At 35.9% G+C, this 14,420-nt stretch overlaps 1 long non-coding RNA gene across 1 annotated transcript in view; it reads left to right on the plus strand.

The window, feature by feature from the left end:
• LOC117655246 (uncharacterized) overlaps positions 1-6,729 on the plus strand; it is a 67,689-nt gene extending 60,960 nt beyond the window's left edge. The window contains exon 6 of the long non-coding RNA XR_009620859.2: positions 6,614-6,729. This is a non-coding gene — a long non-coding RNA (uncharacterized LOC117655246). The remainder of the gene's footprint in view (positions 1-6,613) is intronic.
• The last annotated feature ends 7,691 nt before the right edge of the window (positions 6,730-14,420 follow it).

The following is a 14,420-nucleotide window of genomic DNA, read 5'->3' on the forward strand; positions in this document are numbered from 1 at the left end:
TCTCTTTATGCTTTCCAATGTATAAAATATCGTCCACGTAAATTAATACAAATTCAATATGATCATTACTCTTTTTTACAAAGAAACAGTTATCAGCAGTGGTGGCGTTGAAATCCATGGTCTTAAGTACTTTTACCAAGCAATCGTACCATCTTTTGCCGGATTGCTTTAATCCGTACAGACTCTTATTTAATAACCAAATTTCGTTCTTATTAGTGTATTGACTGTGTGGTGCTCTTACATATATTTCCTTATCTAATTTTGCATGTAAGTATGCGGTCTGTATGTCATATTGGAATACGTCCAGATTGAGTGCAGATGCTACTACAAGGGCTGTTTTGACACTCTCTGTTCTCACTGTGGGTGAATATGTATCAGTATAGTCTTCTGGGTATTTTTGTGCATAGCCTTGTGCAACTAGTCTAGCCTTGTATAAGGTATTGCCTCCTTCTAAGTTCTTAATTTTATAAATCCACCTGGTACCTATAATTGTTTTATCCTTAGGTGCGATCGCAGGTGTGAATACATTTAATCCTTGTAAACTTTCCATCTCTTTTTCCATAGCTAGTTCCCATTTTTCTCTTTCTTCATGTGGAAGTTTCAATACTTCTTCATATGTATTAGGTGTTATTTGTTCTCCATTCATATGCATTATGTAGTCTTTGTATTTATTTGGTATTTGGTTTCTATTGTTTCTAATAGTTCTTTCAGGCTTGCTATGGTTATCATGCAAATATCTAGCTTCCTTCTTTGTTAATGTGTCTGTCTTTATTTTATGCTGACTATTAGTCCAAGTTTTGATTTTGTTCTTACTTTTGTTAATATTTTGATTTTCTGTTGTTCCTTCCTCGCAAGATATCGTATCTTTACATTTATTAGGAAATATTTCATTAAGGTGCAATTTTGACCAATTGGCCTGTTCATGGAACACAGCTGTTCTGGATACTATAAATTTGTTATTACTATCAATAAATCTGTACCCTTTGGTTCCAGTTTCGTATCCCATGAATCTTAATCTCCTGGATACGTTTTCTCCCTTTCTCCTCAATTGTTTAGGTATGTGTACGTCTGCAGTGACTCCAAATATGTGCATGTGTGATAATTTGGGTTTTCTATTGTACATCACCTCATATGGTGTCTTATTCACAATACTGGACCAGGTTCTATTTTGAGTGTAATTTGAATAATGTAATGCCTCTGACCAAAATTGTTTGCCTAAACCAGCATCCTCTAATGTGCACCTAATCATGGTTTGTAGTGTGGAATTTTTCCTCTCTGCAACTCCATTTTGAAATGCAGAAAAAGGATTGGACGTGAAATGTAACATTCCTCTATCCTTTAACCATTGGGAGAATTCTTTAGACATGAACTCACATCCCCTATCTGTCATAATTTGCTTTATTCTGATATTATGTTGTGTTTCTATACGTTTGTAGAATTCCTTAAATTTCTGAAATGTTTCATCCTTGTGCTTTAATGTGTAAACAAAACCATATCGGCTGTAGTCATCCACTATTGTTAGGAAGTAACGTTTTCTATAGGTAATTGAGGGACTTAATGGACCAACTAAGTCCATATGTACCAAATCAAAAATATTGTTAGTTGATCTGTTAGATTTTTTTGGTCTGGGACTGGTTTTTAGTTTGGTGGATTTACATACTGAGCATTCCAAATAATTTTCACAATTTTTTATTTTGACACCTTCTGCGTGTTCAGTCATTTTTTGTACTACAGGAAAGCTTGCATGTCCTAACTTCCTGTGTAAGATGTGAGCACACTCATCATGAATTGGTTTACCTATTTTTGGTTTCTTTTCCTTGTATGTATTTTTGTGATCATGAGTTATTCTACACTCATCATTGTCACTGTTACTGACATTTTCATCATCTGCTTCAATACAATCTTCCATATTTGAATCAATGTTATGTAAACATCTTTCTTTAGTTATCATATAGGGTAGACCTCCTTTTATCATTACAGTACCTACATTTGTTTTGTTCTTTTCTATAGTTGCTTTCCCTTTTGAGAAAACTATATTGATATCAGATTCTCTGCTTAATTTTATGGCACTTAGTATGTTGTGAGGTATTTCTGGGATTAATAATACCCCCTCTATTTTCCCTAGACCAGGCAAGGTCACATTTCCTTTGCCTAGTACTTGAACCTTTTCTTGATTAGCTACCTTTATCACAAACTTATCTTCTATAAATGAAGATAATATACTTTTGTTGTTGGTGGTGTGATTTGTTGCACCAGAATCAATAAGCCAATTGTTATTCTCATCCTGCTGTGTTCTGGTGCTGTCTTGTTTATTTAGCCCATTCAGTGACCCAGATTTCCTCTCTTTTGAATTTTCTCTACCCCCTCTACCTTCTTTGTAATTTGGTGGACTTCTATATTTGTGTCTATCTGTGGAAGATTGTCTGTAATTATATTTGCTCCTATATTCTGGCCTATGTCTCTCTCTTGAGACTTTGGGACAGTCTCTTCTACTATGTTCCCTGGATCCACAATTGTAGCATCTAAAGGCCTCATTATGTTTATCTTGAAAGACTACTTTCCTAAAAGGTTTGTGGTCTGTTTGGTTACTGGATCGATTTTTTCTTGAATTGTCTTCTGCTATCAATTTGTTAGATAGACTTTCTATGGATAAATATCCCAAATTAATGGTATCTAAGTGTGACATAAAGCTATCCCATGATGGATCAAGTGAATTGATAATAACACTTTTCATTGTTTGATCTGAAATCACTTCCCCCCTCAATTGTAGCTCAGCTCTTATTTTGTTTAGATTTATCAAATGCTCACTTATAGAAACCCCTGGTTTTACTCTAGAGGAAAAGAAATCCTTAGACATTCTTGTGGTTGTAGCTACGCTATCGCTGTGAAATAGATTAAACATGCATTGAATTATTTCTGATACAGTTAGGTTTGGTTTGATGCTATGATACATTGCAGGAGACACGCTAGATATTATTATGAAAAATGCTCTATGATGTAAACAATCTATTTTTAAAGTCCAAGGTCTTCTTGGAGGGCTAGTTATAAAGAATAGTAAATTTTCTTTCATGAAAATAACCTGAAGCTGTTGATACCACTCTTGTAAATTAATGCCATCAATTCTAAGTTTTGGGAAGTCACTGGGTAAGTTACCTACATTATTCTGTCCATTACTTACAACCTGGGGCAGTCCGTGATCTCTCAAGTGCAGGAAATTACAGAACGGCATTGGGATGCTTGCAATGAGTCTGCGCGGTTCTCTGGCCAGTTCAAGTCCTTCTGGGTCGTCTACGTAGTTTCGCACATGCGCGTTGCTCATTTCTTCTTTGGTGGCGTCGTGGAAGGTTCTCTCCCTTTCAGCTCTCTCGATCCGCTCCTCCTCAGATGAGTCGGTCTCTGGCTCGGTTTTTGGGGTTCTGGTGGTGGCGACGGTTCTTTTCTTCTTTTTGTGTGCGTTGGTATTCGATCTTGTCTGTGGTGTAGGGCGAAATCGGCATGGCTCTCTGGGCTCAGGCGTCGTCGCTTTCGAAGTCAGGATGGGAGCGTGCAGGTCTTGAGTCGCCGGTTTGATTTCTTGCTTCTTCGTAGATGTCTTGGTAATTTTCAGTCTTGGCCCAAAAGCAGCAAAAAGTGTTTTCATTGCTGATTTTACTTGAGATTTTGTTAAATCGTCTTCACTTTCTGATTTTGGATCATCTGAAGAGTTTGAGACTTCTTTCTCACTTTCTTCGTCTGATAGTGTTTTTCGCGCCAGAAATTTTGAACTGAGCGTTTTGATTGGCTCTGCTCCATTCTCTTTTGAAGTTCGTTGAAACCAAGATGGCTGCCATTCAAAATTTCGCGCGGGATCACATCTTTTCTTTTTAACAACTATTTTCTCAGTAGTCATCTCACTTACGGTTTTTTGATCTTTGGGTTTTTCTTTAATGACGTTTTTCTCTCTCGCTGCTCCGCTGTTCTTCAGCATCTCCTGGAGGTCCGCGATGAGACTTTCATCATTCTTTTGGCTTTTTAGTATCTTTAATATCTCTGACCTGAGTTCGTTATTTTCTATTTCGATTTCTTTCTGGTCATTATTTTCACTCATTAGTTCTTCTTCTTCAGTGGTGTATTCTTCGGATTCTCTCGAAATCGCATTGGTGGATTCGTTGATCATCTCTTGATCAGTTTCTATTTCTTTGCTGTAGGCCCTGGTGTTGGGCCTATCTTTCTTGGACATTTTTAATTACTTATTGAGTCAATTAACCATCCTCTGCTACCAGCTTGTTGCAATATTTTCAGGATCAGACTCAATAAAGATAATAGGAGTTAGAGCTTTAAATATATTTCTTTTTAATTATGATAGGCATTCTATATTCACCGAATATTCAAGGTAGAAGCAGTTAGAATGGTGAGGGTGGCTCCTTATATATACAAGGGGTGGAGCTAGGAATGGGAGTGGTAAGTTATGAATACATTAAAGTCCAAAGAATAAGTTAACCTCTGATGTTCCATATATACATTATTTACACATTGGAGAATAAGGCATTTACATCTGACAGAGATAGTATTTTGGCTTCTGGAGTGAGTGAGAATCCTAGTGTCAGGATAAGGTGGGAGTTTCCATTCATGGGAAGCTGTTGTGCTTGCAGCTCCTGAAACAGTGCAATTGCAGTATTTACCTAGAACAGGTTTGAGTGAATTAACTTACAATAGGTTTGTATTGTCAAGAGGGCTAGAAGCTTCACAACTTTGAAGAGCAATGCTGAACTCATGTACACATTTCCTGCATTTAAAGATGGCCTTAGGCTCTTGACTTACTGTCTGATTACTTTCTCTCTTTTTTTAATGGTACAGTACATTTCTTAACTAAAATAAAAAAGACAAGCAATCTTCATTAATGAAGCAGTGGGAAGCTTCTGAGCCACTTTACTGAATGGGGCCTTAATATTGATATCCTTTAAAGGCCAGGGGAAATAATAGAATGTTTGTCACAACACAGTGAGGGAAAAGCTATGTACTTACTCCAGATGTTGAAATGTAATTACTTACATGTGGATTTTGCAGCATGAGATTACCATGTGCATGTTGTTATGTGGACATAATTTTGGTTTGCTCTAAATGTACAGGTCTGAACTTTTGCCTCCGAAGTTCAGCCTTAAGTATGTCCTGGCTCAGAGAGTCAGTTGTAGGAGAGAAAGCAGTGACACTAGCAGATGCACAGTACAATGTGGCAATATAAGGTGTACAAAGCAGTATCTCAGCATAACAACTGTGATGATCAGAGAAAGGGGCTTCTGGTCAAACCAAGAAGATAGAAGAGATATAGGAGGGAGAGATTAATAGATGCCGTAGCAAAGAAAAAAATAGCATAAATGTTATAAAACCCACTGTCTTGATAATAGATAAAGGAAGAAAAAGGCAGAAGAGGAAAGTAATCTAATAAACCTTTAGGTTGAAATAATCCTTCCCTTGATTTCTGAAAAAATGATATTTTTACTGATCCTTTTCTGAACTGGGATATACCGGAAGAGAAAAAAAAGCCTCCCTAGATATTAGATTTTAGCAAGCTGATACTAGGAAACTAGTTTTGTAGTGTAAACAATTGTTTAAAAAAGCTCATGAAATTCATTTTTGAAAAGTAATAAGCTTGTTAATAGAACAAAGTATCTTATAACTTAACATTTCTAATATTAAACAACTCTTTTTAAGTTGTTTAATATTCTCTACCCCCCACAGAGAGGGCTCGCAATCTGGGCGTGCTCCTGGATGCATGGCTGTCTTTAGAAGAGCATATGACGTCCATGGCCAGGGGGGCTTTCTATCAGGTTCGCCTGATTCACCAGTTGCGTCCCTTTCTGGACCGGGACGCCTTGAGCACAGTCACTCATACCCTTGTTACCTCCCGACTGGACTACTGTAATGCTCTCTACATGGGGCTCCCCTTGAAGAGCACCCGGAGGCTCCAACTGGTCCAGAATGCGGCCGTGCAGGTAATTATGGGTGCAACTCGTTGCGCCCATGTAACACCTCTCATGCGCGAGCTGCACTGGCTCCAAGTGGTCTTCCGGGTGCGATTCAAGGTGTTGGTTACCACCTTTAAAGCGCTTCATGGCTCAGGACCTGGGTACCTACGAGACCGCCTTCTGCCACTGATAGCCTCCCTCCGACCAGTTCGCTCCCACAGAGAGGGACTCCTCAAGGTGCCGTCGACCAAATTATGTCAGCTGGCGACACCCAGGGGGAGAGCCTTCTCTGTGGGAGCCCCTGCCCTTTGGAATGAACTGCCCCTGGACATACGCAAGATCTCTGACCTCCGAGTTTTCCGCTGTGCTCTTAAGACCCTGCTCTTCTGACAGGCAGGGCTAGCTTCATTATTGAGTTTTAAATTCGGAGTTCTTAAATTTTTGGGTTTTTTTAGTTAATTGGCCTTAAATGTAATACTTTTAATAATTTTTAAATTTAAATTGTGATATTTGTATTGTGTTTTTACTGGCTGAACACTGCCCTGAGTCCTTTGGGAGAGGGGCGGTATAGAAATAAAATTATCCTTATCCTTATCCTTTAAAATGTATAACATTTCTTATAAAATATTTCCTAAATATTATAACAATAATTTTGTTTTTCACTTCAGGAAGAGCACAGTAAAGAAATGAAAACGTCTCCAGATAAAGATTTGTCAACTGCTTTCAACTCTCATGAGTTCAGTCTGCCAAAAATGTATAGTAAATCTGATCCTTTTTTTCCTGACATCATATAGTATTTCACCTTTTCTGTTCCATATTGTCAATTGTCCATTGCAAGAAGTTCATTAGTTAAGATATTTTGGAACAGTTAGTACCTACTGAAAATGAACTGGTAACTAGGGAAGATACAATAGCAGAGCATAAAGAAATGAAGGTGAGTGACACCTTGGAGAAAGTAATTATTTTATCCTTGCTTTTGTGATATTCAGAAGAGGGAAGTACCAAGAAGGATAAGAATTCCATATTGAATTTCAAAGGAAGAAAAATTGATAATCCCAGAGGAAATGGCAATCCTGAAGTGAAAAGTGCTCAGAAAGGATGGAAAATTCTACAAAATAAGATCTTAAATGCACAAGATTCCCAAACAGAAAAAATAAATAAATAAAGAGAGAAATCTAAAAATATTCAGGGCTCTCTACAATGCTAAAGCAAAGAAGTTGCAGCTGTGAATTATCTTCAGCTACCGCTAAATGTAGATGATGAACAACATCTATTTCGTGGCTAAAGGATCACCAGATCTTATTTCCTCTTGAGGTAGCTGTTGATTAGGCCTATAATATCATTGCCCAACTGAGACTTCTCCTTTTTCCAAAGTTTCAGCCTCATAGATAATATTTAGATTTTTCTGTGCTTCTCTGTTTTGATTAATTGATTATGTGCCGTTCAGTTGACTTTAAGTTGTAGCAACCTCATAGATAGCTCCTTTGGATTGGGAGAAAAAAACTGCATCTTTACTATTTGAGTAGAGTAAGGGGTAGCTTCCATCTTTGTGTAGCGGGAGTGAATTGTGAATTTGAAATGATCTAATGGATAGATATTTTGGATCCAAGACAATAGCATAGTTCAGATAAAATATCATCCTGAGTTATTTCATTCTTTTTAGATTCTCTACACATTCCCATATAGCTGAACATTTAGTTAAATATAGAAAACATTACAGGGAAAAACCTATAATAGCATAAAATGTAGCAAGAAGAACACATGAGTATTCCATATTGACCCATGGCAACTTAGAAAGTTTTTGGGCAGCCAATTGCCAGAGAAATAGAGCAACCTGGTGATGGCAGAAGAAATCTAAATGATCAGTTGAAGAGAAAGGGTGTCCCCTTTTTTTTCCCTGAACAATCTATTGACAAATGAAAAGACCTGGTTGTGTTCATTGTTGCTATACATTGATCCAATCAGCAAAATTGGGGAATTGCAAGAAATTTTGTTTAGCAATACATGAAGACTTGTTATGAGAAAAGTAGTAACTGCCCTTTCTATGCAAAACACAGTAAATACAAATTCTATTTGAAGCAATATTTCTATTAGAGCTATTAGAGTTTTCCAAAATAGATGATAGCTACAAACAGGAACTTGGTGACTCAGTGGCTGAGACACTGAGCTTGTTGATCAAAAGGTTGGCAGTTCAGTGGTTCGAACCCCTAGTGCCGCGTAACAGGGTGAGCTTCTGTTACTTGTCCCAGCTTCTGCCAACCTAGCAGTTCGAAAGCATGTAAAAAACCCAAGTAGAAAAATAGGGATCATCTTTTTTTCTTTTTAAATAGTCTTTATTCAACCTTTTTTAATTTTAAAAGCACATTTCCCTTTTTACAGCCTTCAACTATCGATAACGCTTCAAGTTTCATAATTCCAATTTATGGCCTATTATTTTATACATTATGTACACCTTTAAATATATAATATCCTTTACTATAATCTATTTTTGTTCTTCGGTAACATTGATTTAATATATTCTTCATATGTGTGTGTGTATATATATATATATATATATATATATATATATATATCAATATATATCAATTTTCTTACTTCTTCGTAGGGTTTATGTGTGTTTTTCTTCTAGCCAGGTTTTCCCTACGTAATCAAGGTTTTTGGAGCTACAAAAAACCTTGGTTACGTAGGGAAAACCTGGCTAGAAGAAATATATATATATATATATATATATATATATATATATATATATATATATATGTGTGTGTGTGTGTGTGTGTGTGTGTGTGTGTGTGTGTGTGTGTGTGTATATGTATATGTATATGTATATGTATATGTATATGTATATGTATATGTATGTGTGTGTGTGTGTGTTTTCTGAGGTTTTCGCGGGTGTTTGTATGTAGGTATTCGGGTATTCGGGTTTTCTCCCGCGTAAAATTGGAGGTGTCTTGGCAATGTTTTGACGAAGTCTCATTCGTCATCTTCAGGCTGGTGTTTTCAGCTTCATGCTTCTAGGAGCAATGGAGCTTCGTGCTTCTAGGAACAATGGAGCAATGGAGCAAAGGAGCTCACATTGCTCCTAGAAGCACGAAGCCGAAAACACCAGCCTGAAGATGACGAATGAGACTTCGTCGAAACGTTGCCAAGACACCTCCAATTTTACGCAGGAGGAAACCCGAATAACCAAATACCTACATACATACACACACACACACACACACACACACACACACACACACACACATTTACATATTCCTTTTATCCCTTAACAAGTTTTATCATATTTATAAATATATATAATTTTCAATTTAACGTATTTTCTATCTCATCCTTATGCATCAATTTTACTTCTCGCTTCAAGCCATTGATACCATATATTCCAACTTTTGTAATACTCTGATTCCTCTTTTTCTTTAAGCTCCATGATTAACTTATCAATTTCTGCATAATCAAGGACTTTTTTTTTATTATCATAGCGTTTGATGGCATGTTTTCCTGTTTCCAATTCTGGGCAAATGTAATTCTTGCTACTGTTGTAATATGAAGTATAATATATTGAGTCCTTTTACTTACATTTCCTTTTATAACACCCAATAAGAAGGCTTCATCTTAATTTTTTGTTCTGTAATTTCTTCTAACCATTTTTTAATTTTCATCCAATATTTCTGGGCTTTCGGGCAAGTCCACCACATGTGATAGAATGTCTCTTGTTGGTGGTTACATCGCCAACACTTTGGTGATCTATTGGGATACATTTTGGCTAACCTTGCCGGTGGTAAATGCCAATGACAAAACATTTTATAGATATTCTCTTTATATGATGCCGACATCGTTAATTTATAGTTTTTCTCCCATATTTTTCCCAATGTTCCAAATCTTTATTATATCCAAAATTTTTGGCCCAAGATATCATCATTTCTTTCACAGTTTCTCCTCCATTTTGAATCTGAAAAGAAATTGTAAGTTTTAGAAATCATTTTTCCTCTGTGCCTAATAATATTTTATCCAATTCTTTTGTTCTCTTTAAAAGCTATAATTTTCTAAATCTTTTTTATATCTTGTTTGAATTTGTAAATATGGCCACTAATCTATTTCTAGATTGGGATTTTAAGTCTTGATTGGATTTTAATACTCCTTGTCCATCCAATAACACATTATATGTCACTATCTTGTTCCATTCTAAGATGTTGGGATATATCATGGCTTCCATGGTTGATAACCACCATGGAATTTTTATATAATAGTTTCTTTTTATTTTCCCCCAGATGTGTAGTAATGTGTCTCTTATCTGGTGTCTTTGAAACTACCTATGCAATTTATTTTCCCCCTCCCAGATAACGCATGCCAGCCAAGCTGTAAATCTTGGCCTTCTATTGTTAATATCCTCAAATTATCCATTTCTTGAGCCATGTTGTAGCTGATGCTTGATGATAAAGTTCCCAATCTGGGAGTCAAAATTCTCCTTTCCTGTATTATCTTGTAAGAGTTTAAGTTTAATTCGGGCTTTCTTTCCTAACCAAATAAATTTTAAAATTGTTTTATTTAATTCTACAAAATAAATTTTCCCAGGTTTTATTGGTAGTGTTTGGAATAAAAATAAGATCTTAGGTAAAATATTCATCTTTATTGTTGCAATTCTCCCAATTAAAGATAGCTGCAGTTTCACCCAGTTTTCCAAATCTTTTTGTATTTGTTGTAATAGTTTTGTGTAGTTTTCTCTTTTATTGAAGAACACTTTGGTGTCAACCAAAGTCTGAGATATGTTACTTTCTTTACTATTTGAATTCCAAATTTCTCTTCCAATTTCTTGTTTTGCTTATTGGTAAGATTTTTAGCTAATATCTTTGTTTTCTCTTTATTTATTTTTAATTCTCTATTTCCTGCATTAATACAGTTTCTGTTTCTAATGGTTCTTCTATGAAAAATAGGGACCACCTTTGATGGGAAGGTAACAATGTTCCATGTGCCTTTGGCCTTTAGTCATGCCAGACACATGACCACGGAGACATCTTCGGACAGCGCTGGCTCTTCAACTCTGATATGGAGATGAATACTGCCTCCTAGAGTTGGGAACGGCTAGCACATATGTGCAAGGGGAACCTTTACCTTACACATTTGGTAAGGAAAAAAGAAGAAAGAAGTGAGAAAATAAATATTGGACAGAATGGTGGAGCATATTCAAGCAATCTTACCAGATTCAGAAATTCCATTAAGTTATACTAAACTTTTCCTGAAGCTTTCTGGGAGAAGGATCTAGCTCTAGCAGATAATTATAATTGTTTTTCCCCAATGTCAAATATATATATAATCCAACTGTGAAAATCAATCCTGCTCCCATTCTTTGTGAAGCACATAAATTTTTTGAAGTTGTGAAGTGAATTACATGCCTGTTAAACGAATCCAACTTTCCTATTGACTTCATGAATAACATCCATGGCAAAAAAAAAAGTCTATCAAATCAAGCACAACTCAGGGAAGGTCACAAATGGTGATTACATGGCCTCACGAAGGTGCAACTGTAGTAAATATATGCTGGTTGCCAAATACCAAAATTCTGATAATTCTGGCCATGGGGATGCTGCAAATGTTATAAGTATGAGGACTAGCTGAAAGTAACTTTTTCCCCAGTGTTATTGTAACTTCAAAGCGTCACTAAAGGAATGGTTGTAAGTCAAGGACTATAATAGCACTTTGAATCAAAAATGACTTGATGCATATAATCAATCGTCAAATATATTATACACTAGATTTCAAAAGATTATCAAAGATTTTGTCCTTTTATTGGTATTGAGTCTAAAATTGTGGAACATACTGAGTTTCAAAAGGCTTTTCAGCAAAATTATTATCTGAACAATTTTAAAAGCAAGGCCAGGAAGAGGTATTTCTGAATAAGTTAAAATTTGTTGGATAAAAAAACCTGAAAATTACAATGGCGATGGCTAAATATTTAATCAATGATTGTAAAAACAAGTTATTTATATATTAAATATTTTATATAATATTTATCCCTTTCTTTTATTTGTTAACTGTTTTCTAACTTTAAAATTATATCTGGTTTGTTATTTGGATCTTACAAATAACAATAAATATAATAGCTGATCTGTATAGCTGTACTAAGTTTAAAATTTCCACCTTCTGGCTACGGCACATCATTTCAAATGACCCAGATTATTCGGTCCAAGCAAATTAATATATTGAAATTTATGAAGCCCTGCAAAATGCTCTAAATCTGTGCACTTGTAATTGCAGCTGATGTCACCCATATTGGAATCTTGTCATATATCTACCAGTTTATATCCATTTTAAGAGAACAGAATAACATATAAACTGGTATATTCTTTTTAGTAAAGCAACTTCCAGGTGGAATTTGTTGTCAGAAAGTTCAAATATATAGGGAAAAGTGTTTTTTCAGGCATAGTATAACTGATGCAAAGCAGTCACCTTAATAATAATAATAATCAGAATATAACTGGAAGGAACTTTGGAGGTCTTCTAGTCTAACCTTCTGCTCAGGCAGGAAGCCCTGTACCATTTCATACAAATAATTGTCCAAACCCTTCCTAAAAACAAGTACTCACAACTTCTGGAAGCAAGTCATTCAACTGATTAACTGTTCTAGATTGCTTCTCTCCTTGATTAATTTCCATCCATTGCTTCATGTTCTACCTTCAGTGCCTTGGAGAATAGGTTGACTTTCTCCTCTCCCTTAGACATTGGAATACTGCTATCACTGGAATATTGCATTAATGCATGAGCTCAGTGGTGAAATCCAATTTTTTTTACTACTGGTTCTGTGGGTGCGACTTGATGGGCATGGTGTGGCTTGGTGGGCATGGCAGGAGAAGGATACTGCAAAATCTCCATTCTCACCTGACACCAGGAGAAGGATACTGCAAAATCTCCATTCCCTCCTCACTCCTGGGCGAAGGATATTGCAAAATCTCATTCCCACCCCACTCTGGGGCCAGCCAGAGGTAGTATTTGCTGGTTCTCCAAACTACTCAAAATTTCCACTATCGGTTCTCCAGAACCTGTCAGAACCTGCTGGATTGCACCCCTGCATGACTTGTGAAATGACCTGAGCCATGGAATTCTGGTATACCATAAATTCGTATCTGGGGAAACATATGTGTTAAAGTAGCTATCATGTTTGCCATGAGAATTATGAAAGTGGGTATTCCCCCCTCCCTGTTTTTAGTAAGACAGTATCAGATCGCAAAATAAAAGTATAGTGATCCAAGATAATTTTTGTAGATGGTCCAGATCACATACATCCTCATCCGCTTTTGGGGGGAAATGGTTATATTGTATGCACTTGGTGTTCCTATTAATTCTTTTGAGTTTTGGTCTTGTTAGCAACAATTATAAGATCTGACTGCAAAGAATGAACTATTCTGTCATTTACCAGTGAGCAGGAAAAACTGGGCACATTTGGATGGTAGCAGGCTGGAAAAGATTACCCAAAGTTTTAATATTATTTTCCTATTTTTCACTATTTTTCACTATTTCACTATTTTTCCAAAATAAATGTGTTCAAACACTATTGTGTTTCAAAAACATAATAGTTGTAGAGACAATCCAAGGTCCAATGTAAAGTAGCTTTTCATGAACAATTAGGTTAATATTTTTTTAATTTTCTCATATTGAAAAGGAATTGTGAAAAAAGAGGCAAAAATGGTGATTGATAAATTAGGTATCAAAATGCATATATTAACCAATAAACTGTGCAGAAGCACTAAATTTTGATTCTGATAATATGCTATGCAAATTTGCAGTTTCATATGCAAATATAACTTGTTCTGTTGAAGAGCTGGGTAATCCACCAGGATTTCATCATTAGCACCATGCTAATAAAATATGCATAATTCATAATAAATAAATATTACAAACTAGGTCATAGAACTGTTTTGTTTATTTGCTTATTTGAAAGTAAACTTGCTACCCATTGACAGCTGCATAGAATGTGACAACAAATGGATGACAGACATGGTAATGAGTAGCATCTGCTTTATTTATGTAGCTACAAATGCTTATATACACATTCATAATCTCTTTTAGGAAAAGGGAATTCCACACCACGTATAGAGAAATGCAGTCCAGACCCTCCTTTGTGCAAATGAAGCACAGATTTAAGTCTACAACCAAAATTCCCAATTGTTTCCAGTGACTTACAACACTTTAATTTAAAGCTACTGTAAAAAGAAATTAATAAATTAGGATTAGAATTCTGTTCCTTTGAATCTGGGTCTAGGTGGGGGAATAGCTTGATACTAAATATGAGCATCTGGTGAAATTCTGTAATGAGCGGTCTTCCAAAAATGGGTGGCATGGCTTAAAAGATCCTCCTATTGTTCTTCCAAAATGTTGCTCAATCTACAGATGATCTTGCCAATAAGATCTTTTTTTATGGCAAGGAAATAAATAAGATGCATTTTTAGAAGAAATTCTTGCTGTAAGAGGGGACCTGCAATTAAT

This window comes from Pantherophis guttatus, chromosome 4 (assembly GCF_059756535.1).
Source record: "Pantherophis guttatus breed Tessera chromosome 4, ASM5975653v1, whole genome shotgun sequence".
NCBI classification, from domain to species: domain Eukaryota; kingdom Metazoa; phylum Chordata; class Lepidosauria; order Squamata; family Colubridae; genus Pantherophis; species Pantherophis guttatus.